The sequence below is a fragment of the Ambystoma mexicanum genome, chromosome 5p, assembly GCF_040938575.1.
Source record: "Ambystoma mexicanum isolate Mex_15411 chromosome 5p, UKY_AmexF1_1, whole genome shotgun sequence".
Taxonomy (NCBI): Eukaryota; Metazoa; Chordata; class Amphibia; order Caudata; family Ambystomatidae; genus Ambystoma; species Ambystoma mexicanum.
In genome coordinates, this window is record NC_090930.1 from 1,079,438,265 (window position 1) to 1,079,452,674 (window position 14,410).

The window sequence follows — 14,410 nt, forward strand, 5'->3', positions numbered from 1 at the left end:
GACCGCTGAGGTGGACCGCAGTCAACAGCAGTCCACGGAAGCCATGGACCCACTGGAGCAGACTGGCGCCACAAAGCTGACTAGGAAAAGGGACAAGACCTCTGACAAGAGTCTGCCCCTGGACCTTTCCAAAAGCCCGTCGGGGCGGGTTCTACGAAGTCAGCACGCCCACACTGATGGATCAAGCAAGGGCCGTGGAAGGCATATGTCAAGAAAGGATGATGCTTTTGAGACAGACACGCCCATTCCGCCAGACCCCCACGCTGAGGACTTTCCATCCCACTCTGCGACCAGCAAGATGGTCCCAGAACCTGAACTCTACCAGGGACACAGCTTGACAAACTGCTCGGCTGGGGTGGCCCCGCTAGGGAACCTGGCTTCTTCAGCTCTAGTGCTGCCCTCAGCCTCGCTCACAGAACGCGAGGGTCCCAAGAACACTGTTGGACAGATGGCCCCGGACCAGCCTTTGCAGCTCAAAATCACAGCACCAGCCCAGGCAGACAATGAACCCAGGGAGGTGATCTCTCCCGGATGGCAGTCTGCCGCTGCGGCGAGTGGTGTCATGGCCAATGGTGTTGGAGGATGCCATTGGCCTGATACCATTCTGCCGGCCGAGTTAAAAACCACCCCCTGGAACCCAGCTGCAACATCGACAAATCTCCATGTAGGTCTAACACACCATCAAAACCTACCTCTTAAACTCTGCCGGCTTCTCTGACCATGGACTTGGAACCCGGCGCAGCACCGGTCCTTATTCACGTACAAATACACGTTGAACCAATCCCACACAACTCCAATGTCTACACCTCAACCCGACACTCTACTTGAAAGCACTGTAGCAGAAACTCCACCTCTGCCTTACTATCCAACCAAAGAGTGGACCTTGGCAGGCCCCGAAAGAGAGACCTTGTCTGCATTACCTCATACAAAACTGCTACAGGCCGAGCCGTACCTGCAAAAAAGAGAAAAAGCAATGGCTTTATACAAAAAGAAAGTTCTCTACAAGAAAAGGGGTAAAGAAACAACGGAAATCACTAGCACAAGGGCTCAGCGAAGAAAACAGCTCGGCCCGGCTAGAAAAACAGACTCAGGGAAAGCTTAATTTCCAAACCCCTTAATGTCAACTGCCCTGAAAGACTTCTTCACAAAGCAATTCAAAAGAAAATTGGAAGCAGAGGCCGAACTATCAGATGCTGACATTTTGGATGCCGTTTTTGAAATTCCTCCTGCACCAAAACAATGCAAAATGGCAGAAAAAGATGCCAATAATTGGTAACACGAATTGCCTGAAGAAACTTCAACACCAGAACCCTCACACACAGACAATCACCCGTTGAAAGAACCAATAATTCTCAACTCGCCCAAACTTCCACCTTGATTAACTCCTCCCTCTGAGGAAAACTCCAACGAAAAGTCTACAAACCTGGTCCCCTCAAAGACGCTAAACGGTGAGACACGGAATCAAACAACAAAAGTAATGGACCTACCAACCAAACAACAAACATTGGACGAGGAGCTCCAAATACCTACAAACCTCGAGCAAAACCGAGTTATAAAACTAGACAACTCAGAGAAAAACACAAACAACATATTAAACAAAACCCATCTATGTGAAAGCGAGTTTCACGAAAACGCATTATCATCACCCGAGCTTTCTCCCACCTCAACATCTACAGAAAAAATAAAGGATCCAGAAACTGCACACGACCTCCCATGACCCCACCAGGACCATCGTAAAGAGGACAGCACACCGGCCAAAAATAGAAGATTGAGTGAAATTTTCACAAGCACGCACAAAGACTCTCCAACAAAAAAGCCAGACTTTCTGACAATTATGCCTGCTATTACCATTGGTCTGGCACCCTTCGGAAAGCTTTATGAGTCAATAAACGACTCCATGAAAGATTTGTTAACAGTAACAGCCATGATGCACTCGAAATTAATCTTCATGGAAGGATTTATAACGGCCCTAGAACAAAAAACTGCCGAGCATGATCGACGCTGGGATTCAAGAATCGCGGCACTGGAAGAAAAACTCAATCTGCAAACCATATTAACCACACCATGCATGGAACAAACAAACCCAGTCAAAGGGTCACAAACAGTGCCCAAAGAAAACTCCTGTCTACAGATAGAGCCTACGAAAAAAAACATCCAAATCCCCCCAAGGCCCACTGAGATTGCCAAACCATTGACATCAGTGCCACCGGGAATCACTTTCCAGAACAAAACACCAAGCTCTAAACAAGGAACTCAAAAGAAGCTAGCCATCAAAACTCCAGCTATAGTAAAACTTGCGAGACCACCGGCTCAAACCCAAAGACAACCATCAACCACAAAGCTAACTAAACTAACGAGTACCCCACAAGATTCCCAACAGGAGGACCCTGACGTGATCGACCTTGCTAAATCACCAGCAACTCCCAAAGACTTCTTGGTCAACTCCTCCCTGATGAACTTAACGCTCCACCTCGATCAAGAGGAACACTGAGAAGTTTCTTCCAGCTCAATTCAGTTCCTTGGGGCAACCACAAACCTGGAGCCTCACTTTATTGGCCCAAATCACAAAAAGAAACCTCCTTTGAGCACCGCCTCGCCTATACGACTAACCACAAAGCCAAACAACTTTGACCATAAGCGTATGGAACAAATAGAAAGAGCCAAGTCGGTCTCACCCAGCAAAGAAACTGAGAAAATTGACACACACAAGCAACGTAAACCAGTTCACGAAACCTCGGAGAAGATGGTGAAAAACAAGTCAGAAAAACAACAATCGCACCTTGGTACAACAACATGTCATACACAAACGAGCTACACCCTCACCTTCAAGATGGAGCAATTAGCCCCAGGCTGGAACTACTTGGTCCTCAACAGAAAATCAGTACTTGAAATACTAGGTAAAGTACCGAAACTTTGCATATTGAAAACCGAAGATTTCACCCTGATAGAACCGTATCACAGGGATAAAAAAGCCAAAGCCTACCTCCACATAAAAGCGTCGGCCCAATGCGAAATTAAACAAGAAGTATACACCGACCATGAACATCTGGGCTTTCACATATCAGAACTACTTAAACCACCTCCATCCTCCCAGATGTCTTCCGCGTCATCCGATACAGAAACACCAAGAACTCACTACAGGTCCAGAACGGAAGAACTTTATAAAAACAAGTGATGGTCACCAGGGAATGTGGGAAACAACACAACCAAGATATACTGGCTCAGCTCGAACCCACTACGAGAGACCCTACTACCACTAAAACGACAATCTTGAAAATGGCAGAAGAAGAAGAATAGGGTCAGACAGAAACCACACTTTTACAAAACCATCAAACGCTAGGGCCACTGAAGAAACTAGGACCAACTTGAAAGATCCCACCACTCAAACCCACCAAAAATCGTCAATATGGCAGAACCCATCTGAGGAAAATCAGAACAACAAACGTGGCCCCGTTGGACCATGGAACTGGCTGAAAGACACACTAAAACCTAATTTAACGAAATAGCAACAAAGGAAAACGGGTGATCAAGACAATAACTCCCCACCCAATCATCCCTACTTGACATTAGCAAAATCAGTAAGCATGGGCTCTTGGAACACACGTGGCCATGAACACTTAACAAACCCAGAGGCACACAATCTGGGAACCCTTGACATAATCTGTCTTCAAGAGACTTGGTTGCAGGAGAAGCTGGCCCGGGACGGTTACGAAATCCAGATATCACCAGCTGTCAAAGGCCTCCTGGGCCGTCCATCCTCGGGCCTCTTGACAGCCATCCGTTCAGGCTCAGGAATCACCATTGTAAAAAAAGTAGTAGAGACCTACGGAATCTTGGCACTCCTAGCCTCATGGAATCATACAAAACTGGGCGCGGAGAACTGGACCACAATGAATCTAGCAATAATAAACCTCTACTGGAACACCCAAAGAACCAAAAACGCCACTTTCTGTGCAGCAGTCGCTGATACGATAGACAAATTCCTAACTGAACCAGAAACCACCCACATCATCATCTGTGGGGACTTAAACTCTAACTGTGAAACAGTCGCTGTTAACACCACCATCACACACCCTAGTTCCGCCACTGTGGAACGAGGCAAGGCCTGGATGAACCTTATGAATTCAAGAAACTTCCACAATGTAGCAATACTTCGAGGACATCAGCCATCCCTCCCAACATGGGAATGAGCAAACACAGCAGCGACTCTCGACTAAATTTTTGTGCACACGCCCTGCTACCCTACATCGACCTCTTTGAAGTCCAACAAACCAAAGAAAGGGACCACAACCTTCTATGTATGTCATTGACCACTGTCTGCCACCAAAAAAAGGTGTACGAATCAAACGTGTAGCAAACTACACATCAGTCTCGCCTAATACTAACAGCGGCTGACATAAGTTGCATAACAACCAAATACACTGCTAAACCAACAACCATTATCACTGGTATAGCAGGGGCTAGCCCAACTGTAATAATGGTATTTCTGTACACATTTGTAGCTTATTAACATAGCTTTATTACAAGTTACAACAAGCTATTATGTAGGGAACCACTGGGTCCCATCACCCAGGCTCAACTGACTTGAGCTGGAACCTTCACACTGCATTCATGACCAAACATTCGACTGCCACACATCAGCATTCCATGCGTACAGAACAAGTACTTCACAAAACATCTCCTTCCTTTCCAACAACATCACAAACGCATAAAGCACATCGTAACACATCTCCTTCCTTTACAACAACACAATATACACAAATACTTCACATAAAGCAAACATCAATCACCCACACTGCATCACATACACCATTACAGACATCCAGGGCACATTGAGTGCACCAAGGATTTGTAAAAAGGGGTGGGGCGGTTCCACCTCCATGCAAGACAACAAAGGCAAGTGGAAGCCATATGTCTTCATCCTCTTACACAGCATGATAGCACCTTCCACCTACTAGTACTCCTCCCTGGAGAACCTCAACATGCAATATCCATGTATCATGGCATGCATCTTTTTATTGAGAGATGCAACTCATACATTTTATGGGGAGCTATCCCTACTTATCACTTCACTTCATGTTAAAAGGGACACTATCCCTACACTTCACCTCAGGTTGAAAGGGATGCTATCCCTACACGTCACTTAGGATTGGGGCGCTACCTTCCTCTATTGGAAACGCATTCCCTATACTTCACTGCTGATTGGAGGCACTGGCCTCCTCAATTGGGGACGTTATCCCTACTCTTCACTAAAAAGGGAAGGCACTACCTTCCACTATTGGGAATGCTATCCCTACACTTTACTTCAACTATCACACTTCTGATCCATTTGCACTATCACACTTCTGGTATATTTCCACTTCATACAAACCTTCAACATTGGCGACCCACTTCTAAAATAGGACATTTTGAATTTCAATATCTTATTACAGTAAAATCTGCAAATCTATGAATCTCTAAAAGTCCATGCAACCTTCTTGCAGCCTACCTTTGCATTATGTGCATACGCTTAAACACTATAAGTCCATGTTGCCTTCATGCAGCCTACTTTTGCTTTATGCGAATACCTCTAAACTTCTATAAGTCCATGTTGCACTAGACAACATAACCCTGAAAATCCTCAAAAAGTTACTTCTAGCAGACTCAGACTCTTTCTTGCAACTCCAGGCATGCATCATGCACCTCCAACTTTCTCACTTAAGACAATAACCGTATTCTATAAAGTACATAAGTCCATTTATAGCTGCAAACCCTCAAAAGGTTAGGCTTCAATCAGTAACTTTCAAACTCCAATACTTGTAGACCACATATGCATATTCTCACTATCATTTGCATCCTCATAAGAATACAGTATCTTCTTGCATTAACATAACCTTAATAACGTGACTCTACTGAAATACAAATCATCCGTAAAGTTCATAACTTTAAAGGATACATGCATATGATGACGCTTCATGTGATAGTGCTCCTTCTTCATGCCCATCACTTCTTTTAGTCTGGCCTGAGACAGTTTGCGGACGTTATACTGCACCAAATACCCCAAAGTTGTGTGGTTTCACTTCACTCCATAGCGCTTCTGCCAAAACAAAACAATTTCTCATTGCCCAAAGGTCCTTCCCACCTATTTTCTCTTCCCTTCACTATGGGAACTTCACTGGGCTTAACACTGCAGTTACTTCTTCACACCTTTGGTTACCGCGCTGCATCTGCTTTCCCAAATCTTCCTTTTGGGGACCTTCTTCCTCACTTTAGTTCTCCCTTTGCTTTGCTTCTACTTCTGCCCTTTAAAGCCTGCTTCTGCTTTAAGATATCAAAGAACAGGTGCTTATCTTGATCACGCTGCACCCTGGGGCCCACGCTGGGGCTTTCTCCACTTTACAACTGCCCTGACACTGCCCTTTGGAGCCTGCTTCTGCTTCAAAATATCACGACGCAGGTGCTTATCTTCATAGCACTGCACCCTGCCTCTGCTTCACACTTCACACATTTGGGGCCTGCTTCGCTATTGGGGCTTCACTTCACTTCCCCAGTTACTTCCCCATCCTGCAGCTTCTACTTCAAGCTTCAACACTTCTCCTTGGGGCCTGCTTTACTATTTGGGCTTCACTTCAAGACTTAACCCCTCTGCTTCTGCGCTGGGCTGGCCCTTCCTCTTTACTTGTGCCCTGGGCCTGCACTGGGGCTTTCTTTACTTCTAAACCCCTTTGCTTCTGCGCTGGGCTGCCCCTTCTTCTTTATTTGTGCCCTGGGCCTGCACTGGGGCTTTCTTTACGTCTATGCCCCTTGCACTCTGCACCCCTGGGTGATGGGATTTACTACTTATGTTTGGAGGGCAGTGGGTCCTTGTCTTCCTCTGCTGCTCCCCCCTCAGCAGTCTTCTTCTTTGCGCAGGTTCTTTGTTTCAGCAATCCTTATTGCCAGTGTAATAATGGTATTTCTGTACACATATGTAGCTTATTAACATAGCTTTATTACAAGTTACAACAAGCTATTATGTAGGGAACCACTGGGTCCCATCACCCAGGCTCAACTGACTTGAGCTGGAACCTTCACACTGCATTCATCACCAAACATTCGACTGCCACACATCAGCATTCCATGCATACAGAACAAGTACTTCTCAACACATCTCCTTCCTTTCCAACATCACAAACGCATAAAGCACATCGTTACACAAAATACCCCCCATTGTTGCTCGCCTACAAACTAGGAAGTGTGAAAGGAAAAAAAAAACTGATAAGAACGGTATACATGAGTACGACAAAACGCTTGTAATCAAAAGAAAAGAGCTAAGAAAATTAAAACGAACCAGCAGCCAGTCGGACTCAGATGAAGCTAAAAACACACTCAAGGCAGCAACAAGGATCTAGAAATCGTGGGTAAGTATTCACAAGGAAACTCTATATCAAAACGATGCAGAAAAAATGTTAAAAGTACTAAGCACCAAAAACACCCTAGATTTCTGGGCTTTGATAAAGAGCAAGGACCTACAAACAAACAACCAGTTCATTAACTCTGTGCCTGAAACAGAGTGGATAAGCTACTTCACTAACCTTTTTGCTCCTCTGGCAGCAAAGTCAAAGACACTGAAGCATCCGGCAGAAATAAAGTGGGTAGACGTCACAGATGTAGACAATATCAAAACAACGATCACAAAACTCAAATCATCGAGAGCCCCGGGCCCGGATGGTCTAACCAACATCGACCTGAAACAGCACCGGGCAGAATGGTCCATCTTCATTAGAAACATCTTTGACCAATGCAGAACAATAAAGCAGATCCCGTCATCCTGGACCGAAGCTGTGGTGGTCCCCATTTTCAAAAAAGTCAAGAGAGACAACCCTGTGAACTACTGCCCAATCGCGTTGCTACTGACAAGATTCCAAAAGTGGGCCAGAACATCACCCTGCTCAGATCCATTCCAAACTGGCTTCTTGAAAAACACCAGCACCGGTGTCAACATCATGATATTGAATATAATAAAAAGTAACATCAGAACAGGTGCGCCGAGGGTATTCCTAGCTTTTGTAGTCATGTCACAGGCCTTTGACAAAATAAATCGTCAAAGACTATGGTCCAAGCTAAACGCCTGGAAGTGTCTGCCCGAAGTCCTTGAACCAGTGATCGAACTCCACACCGACACCGAACTGCCGGTGCGGCTGAGTCAGCATGGACTGCTATCGAAAGAGATCAAATCGGAACGAGGAGTGAAACAGGGCTGCCCGCTGGCCCTGGCCCTCTTTATTGCTTTCCAGGGGGACTTCAAAGATACCGTAGAGTCAGTGAGAGCTTTCCCGCCGAAAATAGGCAAATGTCCAACATCTCGAATCCTCTATGTGGATGATCTGATCCTATTAGATCAAACCCAAATTGGTATCCAGCACCATCTATCCTACCAGGCTAAATACACAGAATAGAACAATCTGGAAATGAACATATCCAAGGCGAAAATCCTGATCCTAGACAAAAAAAAAAACAAACAAGAAAATGGAAAAAAGCCTCTGGTCACTTAATAGGACAAAAATAGAAGTAGTTCCGCACTTCAAATACCTGGAAATAATGGTGGACGCAACAAGTAAAATACGATGAAACAGGCACTGTGGAACAAAACAAAAATGCTAACTACACAAACCAGACTGGTAGAAAATATGGAAAATTCTCACTAACACTGGCAATTCATTTCTACATATCTAAAGTGGTGCCCTCTCTGACTTATGGAATAGACGCATACCTGAACATCCCAGCCTCTCTTTGGACGAAGCTCAAGGGTCACCTCTGGAAAGCAGTCATGGGACTTCCCAAGTCAACCTCAGTGGCAGCCATCAGGCGCAAACTTGGTCTCCTGTCTCTGCGGCGTCAGTCGACCAACGTCAAATGCAGCTTCTTAAAAAAATCATAACTCCAGACAGCCTGCCAATATACAAGATCATCTGTCTGGAACTTCAAAATGGTCGCTGCAAAGCACTAAATCTCTGGGAACGTAACTTGAACACGAAACTAAAAGATCTGGCCTGCACACAAGATGATCTGATTACCAAACCCGAAAGAGTAAAAGCAAAAATGGGTTTCCAAGACTTGATCACAAAGAGTGAAAAGGCTACAGCAAACAGATCATTGACTCACCTGCCTCCATCCACGAACAAACTAAAAGTACCGCTGGCATACTGCTCAAAATTTCTGGATAAACGCTTGCAGAAAACGTTCATGAGAATGCGCTTGAACCTACTACCAACACAAGAAATCTGTGCCATCCGAGCATTCAGAGTCTCGGACAAATGCAGACTGTGTGACGACTCAGAACAGGGAACCACAAGAAACCTATTAATGAAATGCCAAAAAACAAGCCACCTCCGCACAGCTTTCCTATCGCCGCCCCTTGGAGATGCTATTATCAGGGAAGAGGAAATTTGGTGGTGTCACCTAATAGCAGGGGATAAAACCAGATGGACCATAAAGACCGTCAAAATCTTAGAAGCAGCAATGAAAATGACAAAAGCCCTGCCAACGGCCGACCTCAGGGCTTAAATCCATCCCACTGAACAAGGAAGTCCAACGAACAGGGAGCACTCCCATGAAACCATTCACTGCTAGTAAATTCTGCATAAACCAAAATCGCCTCACCAGAGTTACTACTCCAAAGTAGGTGACTCCACCAGTGTCTTCCTTTTATTTATTTGTATCTTTTCTTCTACTCCAGTCAGCAACGAAGAACCTTGTAAAAATCTTAATAGAATATACACAAGAATAAAAAATTAAAAAGAAAGGTGAAGAACCCACCATCCATCCCACCTAAGCTTTGCCCAGGGAAATGATACAGCCCTCGCTGAGGCTTTCTTACAAACAATTCCAGAAGAGGAAGGCTTAGAGAAGAGAAGTCCCTTTTTCTTCTTAAAACTTGGTTTACTTTACCAAGAGAGAAACCTCCCCAGAAGTCTTTATAAAAACCCAACTGGTGATACCAAAAAGCCACTGAAAGGTTGTGCTAGAGATCGCATATTCCCACCTCACAAGAGGGCATTTGGGACATGTTAAGACTCAGGCGCATATTAGTGAAAAGTTTTACTGGCCAGGCATCCACGCTGATATAAAAATGTTCATACAAACCTGTGAAATATGTTAAAGACCAGCCCCCACATCGCAGTGTCTACCCCTCTAAACCCGTTGCCAATCATAGAAGTCCCTTTTTCTGGAATTGGTATGGACATAATAGTAACTCTTGAACCATCTAAATTGGGCAACAAGTATGCCCTGGTGATCGTAGATTATGCAACCCATTATCATGAGGCATTCCCAATGCAAAATAATACTACTCCGCAGTTCCTAAAACACCTTCTACCTTATTTCTCTAGGGCCGGTTTCCCTAAAGAAATACTAACTGACCAAGGTTCGAATTGAGTACGTTTATGGTCGAAGTCAAAGAGGAACTCCACATTACCACCTTGTGAACTTCTGTGTAGCATCCTCAAACCGATGGTCTAGTAGAAATATTCAATAAGAACTTGAAACTAATTCTACGGAAACTGGTAGACAAGGACGGGAAAGACTGGGATTGAATGATCCCATGGGCACTCTTTGCAGTGAGGGAAAGGCCATATATGGGAAAGGCCAGCGCCAACAAAAGGCCAACTATGGTAAAAAAGTAAATTTAAGATCCTTTTCTATTAGACAGAAATTACCAGGCCTTTTACCCACCTCAGAGAACAAACTTGTTTCCAAATGGCACTGATCTTACGAGGTAAAAGAACAGAAGGGAACATGCACGTATAAAATAGCCCAACCTGACGTAAAACAGAAAGTCCACTTCTATCACATTAACCTCTTATAAGAGTGGAAGGAGAACCCATCTGCCACCAATACCAAAATACTTGTCTGTCTAGTTACCGAAGATATAGATAATTTTGATTTAATTGCCTCAGAATGATCTATTCAACAACGAGAAGATCTCAAAGATGTAGTGGTCTCGTTCCCTGATGTATTCTCAGAAAAAAACAGTGCACCAGCTACATTCAAACGCCTTATGGATAACATTCTACAGCCATACTCTGATTTCTGTGGGGCTTACATTGAGGATATTGTCATTTGTAGTAAAACCTGTGAGGACCATCTCTTCCATCTTTATACCATCATGAAAGTTACCAGGCTAACTGCTAATCCAGCTAAATGCAGACTGGCCCAATCAGCCATGATATGATATGATAGTTTATTTACATAGCGCCTATATACAATATGTTTCAAAGCGCTTCAAGGAAAGGGAGGGAACAAGGGAAAATACAATTACATTCTTACAGGCCATGACCTATTAGGATGTGAAATTAACCATCATACCCGGCCTGACAACATTTCAGATAGTACAAGAGCTAAGACAAAGATAAGGAAAGGAGGGGGAGAATGGGATGGAAATGGAAACAGACAGGAGACTACCATACTAGACCTAAACATATCTGGTAGAGCCAGAGAAAACAAAGTGTGAGGGAGAGGGGTGCAGAAAGGGAGGGGAGGCACAAAACAAGTGATTATCGTACTAGGCCTGACAACATTTCAGATAGTACTGGAAAGAGCTGGGGGAGGAATAAAAACAAGTAAGGGGAGGGGAGGAGAGAGACGAGGTTGCTATCATACTAGTTCCAGGAACAATTCTGATAGAGTACGTGCATTGAAGAAAGTAAGGGGAGGAGATAGGAAAAGGGATAAAGGGAGAGTAGGAGAGAACAGAGAGTAAGCTGTCAAAAAGGGTGGAGAAGCAAGAGGGGAGAGCAAATCCAATTTCAGAAGTCATTAGTAACACATAATGTTGCAAGCCTGGATACAAGATGAAGATGGGAACAGCATGATTCAGGGCCACCATGAGAAAGGGTGACACACCGTGAATCAATGAAGTCCATAAAAATCTAATCCAGCATTGGCATCAAGACGGTGATGGAGAAACCAGAATGTATCAGGAAAGAATCCTGCAGAAGTAGGCTGGAGTGGGAGAGGAGGAGCAGGGTAGAAGAATCAAGCAAAACAGGCAACACCTATGTGCGGGAAGGGGGGTGCAAGGGAACATCACGGGGGGACCAGAGTGGTGGGGATGGCCTGTGGGTACAGAGGGAGTAAACACATGTTGGTGCATGCTTACCTGCTGTCTGAGCAGGAGTTTGGGCCCTGGATCCTCCTTGTCTGAAACAGGGCAAACAGGGCCAAACAGAAATTTCCCTTCCCTTTTCTTCGACTGCCCTTTGCTTAGGACACTCAGGCAAGAGACACCCTTGATCTAAGAGTTAAGAGCAGGAAGGAAGAGGTAGGGCTAAGAAGGTGGGTGGTGCTTAGGCCAGGTGACCAAGGTACACTTGCACCTGCTCCCCATCTGCAAAGGAAAAGAGGCTCAAGGGCTCCTTAAGTATGGAAAAAGAGCAACAACCAGGAAGGCAGCAGGTGGGCGGGGCTTGCTACGTGGGGAAAAAGAGTGGCAACCAGGAAGGCATCAGGTTGCCGGTGCTTAGGCCAGGTGACCAAGATCCACATGCACCTGCTCCCCATCTGCAAAAAAAGAGGCTGGAGGACTTCTTAAGTAGGGGAAAAGAGCGGCAACCAGGAAGGCACCAGGTGGGGGGGCTTAGCTCAGGTGACCTAGAGGCACTTGCTCCTGCTCGACATCTGCCATGAAATACCTTATTTTTTTGTAGGGAATGTGAACATGCAACCCCAACATGAAAAGGTAAAAGCCACCTTGGATACTCCAACTCCCAAGACCAAAAATGTTCTTAGGGCTTTCCTTGGTCTAATAGGATATTACTGTAGGTTCTTCCATAACTATTCGGATAAAACAGCAGAGCTAACAGATAAATTAAAATATGCCGAACCCCAGGTAGTCGACTTCTCAAAAGAGTTTGTGCTTCCGATGGATGCCTCTCTTACAGGGTTAGGATCTGTCCTTCCCAAATCTGCGATGGACTAGAACACCCCATACTATACACCAGTCACAAGTTGTTTCCATTTGAAAACAACTACTCTGTGGTAGAACTAGAGGCCATAGCCATCAAATGGGCCATTATTCATCTAATATATTACCTATAGGGAGGAAAGTTTACTGACAACTCACCCTTAGTTTGAATTAGCTAATGTAAAGAGGCCAATCCTCGGGTAATGCGATGGTTACTAGACCTACAAACCTATTGTTTCACAGTGGAACATTGGAAGGGAAAAGACAGCGGAAACGTAGATTTTCTTTCCCAGTGGCCAGGACATGGTCATCGCTATTGGATCCAGTTCCTGGGGGTCGACCAGTGAGGGAGGATACCCGGGATGGGGGTCCTCAGGCAGTGGGAGTGGGACACCGATAGGTGAGATGTGGTATACCCCTTTCTCCAGCACCTTTTCCCCATCCTACCACGCAGGTCATTCAAAACCACTTCGCCCCTCCCACCCCTGCTTTCCGACACAAACACTTTCATATGATATAACAGAGAACAGACTAACACTAGAACTGTTTATATGATGTGTCCCATCACAAGGGTCAGGCAATTGAGCAGAAACACGCACACCTGATAGCCCTTTAACTTCCCCACAGGAATAAAATGTAGTGCAAGGTGCGCACAGCAGACAGCACAACGGCACAGCTACTAAGGTGCAGCAGTTCAAGAGAATGAGAATGGAACTACTGTCACCAAAATGGAAGATCTTAATTTCATATTTTCATCTTTTTTATTTTGTCTGTTCAGTAGTGGTCAATAGTGGTAATGTAGTATTCAATACTAAATGAAGACTAAAAGACTAGAAACAAACAATTCTTTAGTATTCTATTAGTAATCAACCAGTATTCAGAACGCTGAATAGGCTTCATATAGTATGCTGCTTAAAAAGAATACTATGGAATACTAAAAAAGACTAGCTTTGGTCTTCGACTACTATAAAAATACAAGTTAAATACTAAATGTAGTATTAGACTTTGGTAAGGGTACAAGAGTATACATGGTGCCTGGTAGGACCACGCACAACTAACCTATAGGAAACATAGCACAGTATAAGCATATAGAAATCACATTTTAAGTCTAAAGAACATTACAGAAGGCCTCAAGTTACAGGACACCAGACAAGGGAAGCAGGCTCAGGCTGCACAAACTGGAAGGCCGAGTTTACAGCCAAGGTCAGAGATAAGCAAACACATTCCAAGCTCCAAACGACAAGGGCAAATCGGTAGGGAAATGGAATAAATCTGCATAAATGCAGACCCAAAGAGCTCAATTTATAGTCCACAACCACGTGATGCGGCCAAGCTAAACAATGGGTATTTATCCATGGTGGGAAGATGAGCCATTCTCAGCAACCCAGACAAGAAGTGAAACAAATCTTGCAATGTGGAGCGCACTCTCATAGAAAAAGTTGGTCTACTACCAGATACATTTGGGGCACAAAGTTACTTCACATCACC